The 9,473-nt window shown below is 45.1% G+C and overlaps 1 long non-coding RNA gene across 1 annotated transcript; it reads left to right on the forward strand.

The window, feature by feature from the left end:
• The first annotated feature begins 1,117 nt into the window (after positions 1-1,117).
• On the forward strand, positions 1,118-4,099 carry LOC134808590 (uncharacterized). The gene is made up of 3 exons (XR_010151876.1): positions 1,118-1,428; positions 3,058-3,237; positions 3,990-4,099. It is a non-coding gene; the product is annotated as an uncharacterized LOC134808590 (long non-coding RNA).
• Positions 4,100-9,473: the final 5,374 nt, after the last annotated feature.

Genomic DNA, 9,473 nt, shown 5'->3' on the forward strand with positions numbered 1-9,473 from the left:
CTATCAGACAAGCTTAGTTTGTGCATTTTTTGTTTAGGAAAATTCCTTTTAACCTCTGGATTTGTGACGTCCTGAGAAGTGTGTATTAAACAGAAAAGGTTCTCTGTGCCTCATGAATACATTAATTAGCGCCTCTGTATCCTAGGGCAGCAGGTGCCTTGGGACAGATGTCATTAAACAGCTCTGAGGTCAAGCGCATGGAGCAGATGGTGCACTGGGCACAGGGAGGCAGCCCCGTGTCCCTGCAGGGGCCCTGGACAAGCACCTAGGCCATGGGTCAAGGTCTCCGCTCCAGCTCTTCTAGCTGTGGGTACAGGACCCTTTCCAAGTACTGTCTGGAGGCCAGGTTCTGGGCAACAGATCTTCATGTACTTTTCATTTTGACCCTCACCACAATCCTCTGAGAAGGCAGATGAGGAAACTGATCTTTTGAGAGGTTGCAGAGACGTGTGCCAAATCGTTCAATGGGTGACCCTCAAGTGGCCTGGTGGCTTCCTGCTTGCTGTCTCCATGTCCTGGGCAGCTGGCATTCCCAGCACCTCGTGAAACAGCCCACATCTATGCTCAGACTGCCCTGTGCTCTTGCGCCATTTGTCCCTCCCCCTAAAGACTCCCTTTATGCCCAATACAAAGGAAGAACAAGGGGGACAGGACCCCTCTCCTCCAGCACAAGCATAGCACAGCCCGCTGTGCAGGCTCTGAGCAGGATGCTGAGAGAATGCAGGACAGACCCAGGCACCTGCAGACCCTCCTCCCTGTGAGGTCCCACCTGCCCCACATGACACTGTGCAGTTGCCTGTGCCCCTTAGCATAACCAAGGTCAGGCACTGGTCCCAAGGTCACACAGGGCCAGAGTTCAGATTTAAACAAAGCTGAGTGATTCTAGAACCTGTGTGTGCCAAAGCACTGCATTCTACCTAAGTGCTGGGTTTTTTTGTTTTTTGTTTTTCGTCTAAAACAGCCTACAGAATCCTGGCCTTGGCTTTCTCACCAGACTTCTGGGAAGGTCAAATGAGATAATATATGCAAAAGCACTCTGTCAGTGAAAAGTGCTCTGTTTCTGGTCTAATAACCCTCCCCAACCCACTCACAGTTCTTCATTTTCAAATTCCTTAGTGAGCAGTTGGTTTCGTTGTCTTGATTTGGGGCAGTAATGATTTCTGAGAAGCAGGTGATTGATACGCACAAATTCAAAGCCCCTTGGGGGCTGCATTGTAGCATGGTGTGGAGATGGGGAGACAGAGGGCTGGTAGGATCCCGAATTCCTAGTTTTTCTCTCCCTCTCCCTTGCTTCTTTGTTTTCTTCCTTCAGGCTTTCTTCCATCAAATATTTGTGGAGCTGGAACTGGGCTTCACTATCATATTCCAAGGCCCTGTACTGGGAACAGACGAAGAAGCTCCTCCCAGAGACTGGAAGAATGGTACAAGGTGAGTGGACAGGGAGGTCAGCCGCAACCTGTTATTCTTTCACATGGAAATCTGAAATAGTGGGAACATTCTCTTATTTATTTTCAGTTATTCTAAATGTAGACCTCTGTGTGGAGGTGAGATAAGATGGAAAGATGAGGGGATGAGGAGGAAAATGGTAACAGAAAATCATGATTAGTGACTTTTTCTCCTGGAAAATCACTCTGTTGGTTTATCTAGCTTAGCCTTGGGGTCTTTCAAAAGTTGAATCTAGATCCTTAAGTCCAGTGCCTTCCAGAATTTCCACCAAGTGGCCCCGGAGGCAGAAGAGAGTGAATTACTGTCCCCAGAGGAGACTCAGACTGAGCATGAAGCTGCCAGACACATGGGAGATTTCTCTGAAATGTCTTTTGTGATTTAGAAATTAATGTAATTTTGGCATGCTTTTCATAACACAACTGTTTGTTTTAATATAAAAATCAGCCTTCCAAGAACACATAGTGTATGATTCTATTTATATGAAATGTCCCAAACACGCAAACCTGTAGAGATGGAAAGTAGATTCGTGGTTGCCAGGAGCTGGAAGGACTGGGTGGTGGGAGGTGGTGGCCAAAGGGAATGGGTTTCTCCCGTTTGGGGTAATGGAAATGATCTAAAATTGATGGTGGGGATGCTGGGACAACCCTATGAATACATTAAAAAGCACTGAATTGTACATTTTCAATGGGTGAATTGTATGAGATGTGAATTATATCTCATAAAGCTGTTTAAGAAAATGAAAAACTGTTTCTTCCAATCTCCAAGTAAAATTGGCATTCTGGGAAGATGAGTAACTTTTAGCTTTTTGCCGCTGAGTAATGGGCCTAAATGCACCCATCTGAAAAGCAAGATTCTGGTCCAATCCATTAATCTATAGAAACCTGGGAAGGTGATGTGACTTGCCCAAGGCCACACAGAGTAGGAAGAAGAGCCAGGTTTCCTGAGTCCCAGTCCAGGACAATGAGGTGCACCTCCACGTGTACTGGGCCTGCCCAGTTGGTTCAGCCACACACGCTCCCTGGCCCGTGTCATTAGCTCTCTTCTATGGGCTTTCTCTGGCTTGCCACACCCTAGTTGTCCTCAAAACAAGTGGCTATGCCTGTAGATCCCTCATGCCCACCTTGAGTGGCAGGAGAAGGCAGGGCCCCACCCATTCCTGCCTTTGGCCCTGTTGAACCAAAGGCCAGCTCTGCTTTGAGATGCTTTGGGAGTCAGATGCACTGTCTGTTTAATCTTGGAAGAGCCAGTGGTATCTGGATGGATTCTCAGCCAGGACACTATTATCCTCCCTGCCCGGCATTGGGCAAGCTGTGAAAGTGAGCTTTAGGATCAGACATGAGGATGGATCATGTAGGAACCTGCAGCCCCATGTCCTCTCCTTCTCCAAATGACTTCATGCCAGAGGACCCACAGATGTGTCCAGAGAATGGCCCAGCCCCTTCCTGCCACACCAGCCTCCTCAGTGAGGGGCAGGCTCAGGTGGTCTCTGGTAACCTTGGGCCTCCCTTCTGTGTGGTTCTATCTGGTTCTGACATCCAGTCTTCAATGGGCTTCTTACAAAAAAGTCTTGTGAGATAAGCAAGGTGAATGCTGTTTACTTTCATTTTTCAGGTGTGAAAACCAAGGCTTAAAGCATGCAAGTTATTTGCCCAAGGTTTTTCAGCCACAAATGAAGAAGCTGGGTCTGCTCCACACCTGTGAACCAGTCTATTTCCACCATAACCTGAACTCAGATTAGCACCAGCCCATGGAGAATAGTCCAGAAGGCTGCCCATAGCCTTAAAGGACAGTGTGAGCATTAATCACAGCCTGGTGCATTTGAAGACCACCTCCGGAACAATGTCGTTTTAAATCTATGCCCAAGGCTGAACTTGGATTGGAAAGATGGGAGAGACAGCAGGCCTGGGTGTATTCAGGATTATTTCCTACTAACTCACTCTCTCCTCCCTCCTCCCTTTCTTGAAAGTGAGTGGTTAGGGATGAGCGGTTGCAGGCAGAGATGACAGCATGAGATATTTCACCGAAGAGTGGGTGTTTAACCACCACTTGTCTAGGAGATGGGCAACATGTCCCAGAGATGATTCTAACAGGGAACTCTTCCTGGCAGAGTCCAGTGAAGGGAACCAGGAAATTCGAGGGCAGGGCAATCCCACTTTCTCTGTCAGGCGAGATCACCTGCGCAGTGGTTTGAGTTCAGGCATCTTACTTTCTTTTAGTTAGATTCATAGGATTAAAAATTATCTGCTTATCTAGTCCAATATTTTTAAGGCACGTCAAAAAATCTGCAGAATCCCCCCCTTTTTTTTCATAAGAAATAAACATACATAAATCTGAGAAAAAGCAGAGCTGGAAAAAAAGTGGGGGCATCTCGGAGGATGAACTACCTGGAGCCCCATTCTGGCAGCTCTTGAGAATTCTGGAATTCCTCTGGAAACTACTGATTTAGTTTCTCATTTCCATTTGAGAAAACAAAATATAATAATAGCGATCAAGGTTATATTTTATGGAAGTCTCACTGTGTATGCGTCTTTTTATTCTTACAGCAGCCCCACAAAATGAGTGTTATATTCTGGATTATCAGAAGAGAAATGTGAGATGCAGGCAGGTTGAGAAAATTGCTCCAAGTCACTTCGGGAATGTGTGCATGGACAAGGTAGGTCCACCTGGGATTGTTCAGCTGCAAGATCAACACAGGGCCAAGTCAGAAAACACAGATTTCCCATCAAACCTGGGTTCTGTGAAAATAAGATCTTAATGGAAACTCAATGTAAATGTGTTTTTCTACCTCTAAAAGAGCCACCTTTCCTTGACACCTACTTTGAACAGCAGAAGGGCCTTGACTGGTGAGATTCTGTAATGTACGTGGCTTTTGGTATCCTAGAGGAGATGTCGGCAGTTTGCCCTCATTGAGAAAAAAAGTCAGGCCAAGTCCCCAAAGTCACCTTGAAGCTGCATGCATCTATCCCTGATTCAGATTCATGCTGTGGCTTAGAAATGACTTCAACCTAGTAGCTGGCATTTAGGCAGGAAAATCAGCATCATAGAAAGTTAGGAACTTTGGGCCGGGCGCAATGGCTCACGCCTGTAATCCCAGCACTTTGGGAGGCTGAGGCAGGCGGATCACCTGAGGTCGGGAGTTCGAGACCAGCCTGACCAACATGGAGAAACCCCGTCTCTACTAAAAATACAAAATTAGCCAGGCGTGGTGACGCATGCCTGTAATCCCAGCTACTCGGGAGGCTGAGGCAGGAGTATTGCTTGAACCCGGGAGGCGGAGTTTGCGGTGAGCCAAGATCGCACCATTGCACTCCAGCCTGGCAACAAGGGTGAAACTCCGTCTCAAAAAAAGAAAGAAAGAAAGAAAGAAAGTTAGGAACTTTGGAAGCATTCTGTCCAATGTCCTCATTTTACAGATTAGAAAACTGTAGGATGGTGTAGCAAAAAAAAAAAAAGAAAAGGAGGAGAAAGAGGAAGAGAGCATGTCCCAGTGGGCCAGAAGCCCCCAGCTGCATGGCATGGTCATGGGCTAAGAGCGCCTGCTTTGGAGAGAGTAGTGGTAACAGCAGCCACAACTCATTCATCAGCAACTATCCATGAGAACTTACTGTATGCCAGATACTGTACTGGGGGTATGGGATACACAGATAAACAAAACATATGGCCGGGGTGCTTGGTGGCTCATGCTGTAATCCCAGCACTTTGTGAGGCTGAGATGGGAGGATCATTGAGGCCAGGAGTTTGAGACCAGCCGGGACAACATAGCGAGACCCTCCATCTGTAAAAATTAAAAAAAAAAACAACTAAATAAAACAAAAAAAAACCCAAAACATATGAAGATGCCTGTTCCTGTGGAGCTCACAGCTAGTAAGGTGAGCTAGACATCAAAAAATAATAATACGAGTCCTGGAGCAGTGGCTCACACCTGTAATCCCAATACTTTGGGAGGCCAAGGTGGGAGGATTGTGTGAGCCCAGGAGTTTAAGACCAATCTGGGTGACATGGTGAGACTTCATCTCTACAAATAATAAAAAAATTATCTGGGCATGGTGGTGTGTGCCTGTAGTCCCAGCTATTTAGGAGGCTGAGGTGGGAGGATCGCTGGAGCCCAGGTGGTAGAGGCTGCAGTAAGCCAAGATGGTGCCACTGCACTCCAGCCTGGGGGACAGAGCAAGACCTTGTCTCTAAATAAATAAATAAATCATAATAAGAGAAATTGCTTAATGGATACAAGGTATATTATTCAGATGATGGTTACACGAAAAGCCCAGACTTCACCAAAAGCAATATATCTATGTAACAAAACTGTACTTGTACCACTTAAAGCTATACAAATTAATAATAATAATGGTCTTCAAGGTTTGTTGATTATGCAATCCAGGAGTGTAAAGTTTTGGACAACATTCCTCCAATGTAAATCTAATTGTTTCTAAATTATCTACATGTGCTTCTATAGTATTATATATGTTTAAATATACCCCCAAAATAGAAAGTATTAATATATATAAATAGAAGTTGTAATTTGCTTTCCTCTCTCCAGTTGGACTATTTTATAAATAGGTCTGGAGCACTCACTTTGGAGAGCTCTGGACCAGGCAGCCACCCCACGAGCTGGGACATTAAGGAGTCCTGAGAACAGATGTTTAGTTTTAGGATAAAAGAGAACTGAGCTCCACTCCTCTTTTCTTCTATCATTGCTTCATTGAATTTTAAAAAATTGTAAAATACACATAACATAGATTTTACCATTTTAACTATATTTAAGTGGACAGTTCAGTGACACAGAGAATATTCACAATGTTATGCAACCATCACCACCATGCCTCTCCAGAACTTTTTTTTTTTTTTTTTTTTTTGAGACAGAGTCTCACTCTGTCGCCCAGGCTGGAGTGCAGTGGCGCGATCTTGGCTCACTGCAACCTCTGCCTCCTGGGTTCAAGCGATTCTTGTGCCTCAGCCTCCCGAGTAGCTGCGATTACAGATGTGTGCCTCCATGCCTGGCTAGTTTTTGTATTTTTAGTAGAGATGGGGTTTCACCATGTTGGCTAGGCTGGTCTTGAACTCGTGGTCTTAAGTGATCTGTCTGGCTCAGCCTCCCAAAGTGTTGGGATTACAGGCATGAGCCACCGCGTCTGGCCTCTCCAGAACTTTTTTATCTTCTAAACTGAAACTTTGTACTCTGTACAGAAGTACTCCCCATGCTTCCTTCAGCCCCTGGCAACCACCTGTCTACTTTCTGTCTCTATGAATTTGGTTGCTCAAGGTCTGTGTCTATATTCTAGGCCTATTATTAGTTTTAAGCTGCTATGATGCTCCAAGTAGAGCTTTGGCATTTAGGATTCAGTGGTGAGCAAAGCAAATGAGGATTCTACCCTCCAACCTGCCTCAGTCTGCTTTAGCTAACTTTATGTGTTTTGGTTTTTTGTTTTTTTGAAACGGAGTCTTTCTCTGCTGCCCAGGCTGGAGTGCAGTGGCGCAAACTCGGCTCACTGCAACTTTGCCTCCCAGGTTCAAGCAATTCTCGTGCCTCAACCTCTGAGTAGCTGGGACTACAGGTGCACGCCACCATGCCCGGCTAATTTTTGTATTTTTTAGTAGAGATGGGGTTTCTCCATGTTGGCCCAGCTGGCCTTGAACTCCTGGCCTCAGGTGAACCTCCCACCTCGGCCTTCCAAAGTGCTGGATTACAGGCGTGAGCCACCATGCCTAGTCTGCTTTAACTAACTTTAACTAGCCTAACCTAGTACTGCTTTAGGTTAGTCTTTGGAGAGGCAAGGAGGTGGGCTATATCCAAGCTTGTGACAAAATGTGATAGATTTGGTGAGAGCCACAGCAGATGAGAGAAGAGGGGATGGGAGAGTTGAGACTGGAATTGAGTGAGATATAAAAAGTGACTATGGTCCTGGTGCAGTGGCTCATGCCTGTAATCCCAGCACTTTGGAAGGCTGAGGCAGGCAGATCATGAGGTCAAGAGTTCGAGACCGGCCTGACCAACATGGTGAAACCCCGTCTCTACTAAAAATACAAAAATCAGCCAGGCATGGTGGCATGCACCTGTAATCCCAGCTACTCAGAAGGCTGAGGCAGGAGAATTGCTTGAACCTGGGCGGAGGTTGTGGTGAGCTGAGATCGCGCCACTGCACAGCCTGGGCGACAGAGCGAGACTCCATCTCAAAAAAAAAGAAAAGTGACTATGGGGAAAGATAAATATCCAGGGAATTCCTCAGAACTTGGGAGAGAGATGGGACTTCCTGCACTATGAAGATTGGGGTTGTATTTATTTCAATTGAATGCTGTAGGAGAAGATGATCCCAAAAGTGCGTTCCTTGATGGACATAGGAACATTAGGGTGTCATCAGTATTCATAACCTTGGAATGACTCAGGACTCAGAGCCTGGGAGGATCAGGTTTCAGGCTGGGAGGAGAGAATATGAGAGGGAGAGGCTGTGCTTCCCAGGCTAAAGCTTCGTTGCATGGCTGACAGCCTGCCCACACTGGAGTGGATTACACACTCTGCTCCCTTCTGCCTGCCTTTACCTTGGGATAACATATACATTTCCAATTACAGGGCTGGTTAAAAATCAATAAGAAGGTGGGAGAAAACAGATCATTTTTCTTATGGAAGTAACTGTTTTCATTAATTTTTCATTAGTGCTGCCTTTGTTTTGCTATCCATCACTGGCAGAGCTGTGGCCTGCATTTCAGCTAGTGTGCGTGTTTCTTGGATTCAGGAGATACTGATTGATAAAGCCAGCAGTTTAATGTTCATGACTACTGATTGTGGAACAGGTTTAGGCGACTGGTTTTTAAAAATATTTTTGATTATTAAGTTTTATAGGTACATAGTCAATGTAGGTATTTATGGGGCGCATGAGATATTTTGATACAGGCATGCAACGTGTCATAATCTCATCAGGGTACATGGGGTTTCCGTCACCTCAAGCATTCATCATTTCTTTGTGTTATGAACATTCCAATTTTATTCACTCAGTTGTTTTAAAATGTGCAACAAATTATTGCTGATTGTAGTTACCCTCTTGTGCTATCAAATACTAAATCTTATTTGTGGTATCTAACTATATATTTCTACCCATTAGCCATCCCCATTTCCCACCCCTCTCTCCCCACTATCCTTCCCAGTCTCTGCTAACCATCTTTTTACCCTCTATCTCCATGAGTTCAATTGTTTTAATTTTAGTTCCCACAAATGAGTGAGAACATGCTAAATTTCTTTCTTTCTGTGCCTGAATTATGTCACTTAACATAACATCTTCTAGTTCCATCCATGTTGTTGACAGGATCTCATTCTTTTTAATGGCTTAATAGTACTCCATTTTGTGTATATAACACATACACCTTTTTTGTTGTTGTTTTTGAGACAGAGTCTTGCTCTGTCTCCCAGGCTGAAGTGCAGTGGTATGATCATGGATCACTGCAGCCTCCACCTCTCAGGCTCAAGTGATCCCCCTACCTCAGCCTCCCAAGTAGCTGAGACTACAGGCGTGCACTGGCTAATTTTTTTTTTTCTAATGTAGTGTAGATACAGCGTTTTACCATGTTGCCGAGGCTGGCCTTAAACTCCTGAGCTCAAGTGATCCTCCTGCCTCAGCCTCCCAAAGTGCTGGGATTACAGGCGTGAGCCACCGCACCCTGCCCATAACACATTTTCTTTGTCCATTTGTCTGTTGCTGGACACTTAGGTTGCTTCCAAATCTTTGCTATTGTGAATAGTGCTACAATAAACATGGGAGTGCAGATTATCTCTATTCAATATACTGATCTCCTTTCTTTCGGGTATACGCAGCAGTGGGATTGCTGGATCATATGGTAGCTCATACGGTAGTTTTTCAAGGAATCTCCATACTGTTCTCCATAGTGATTGTACTAATGGGAGTGTATGAGGGTTCCCCTTTCTCTACATCCTCCCCAGCACTTGTTATTTCCTGTCTTTTGGGTAAAAGCCAATTTTACTGTAGTAATTGTAGTACAAATTTTATTGTAGTTTTGATTTGCACCTCTCTGATGATCAG

The sequence above is a fragment of the Pan troglodytes genome, chromosome 17 (genome assembly GCF_028858775.2).
Source record: "Pan troglodytes isolate AG18354 chromosome 17, NHGRI_mPanTro3-v2.0_pri, whole genome shotgun sequence".
NCBI lineage: Eukaryota > Metazoa > Chordata > Mammalia > Primates > Hominidae > Pan > Pan troglodytes.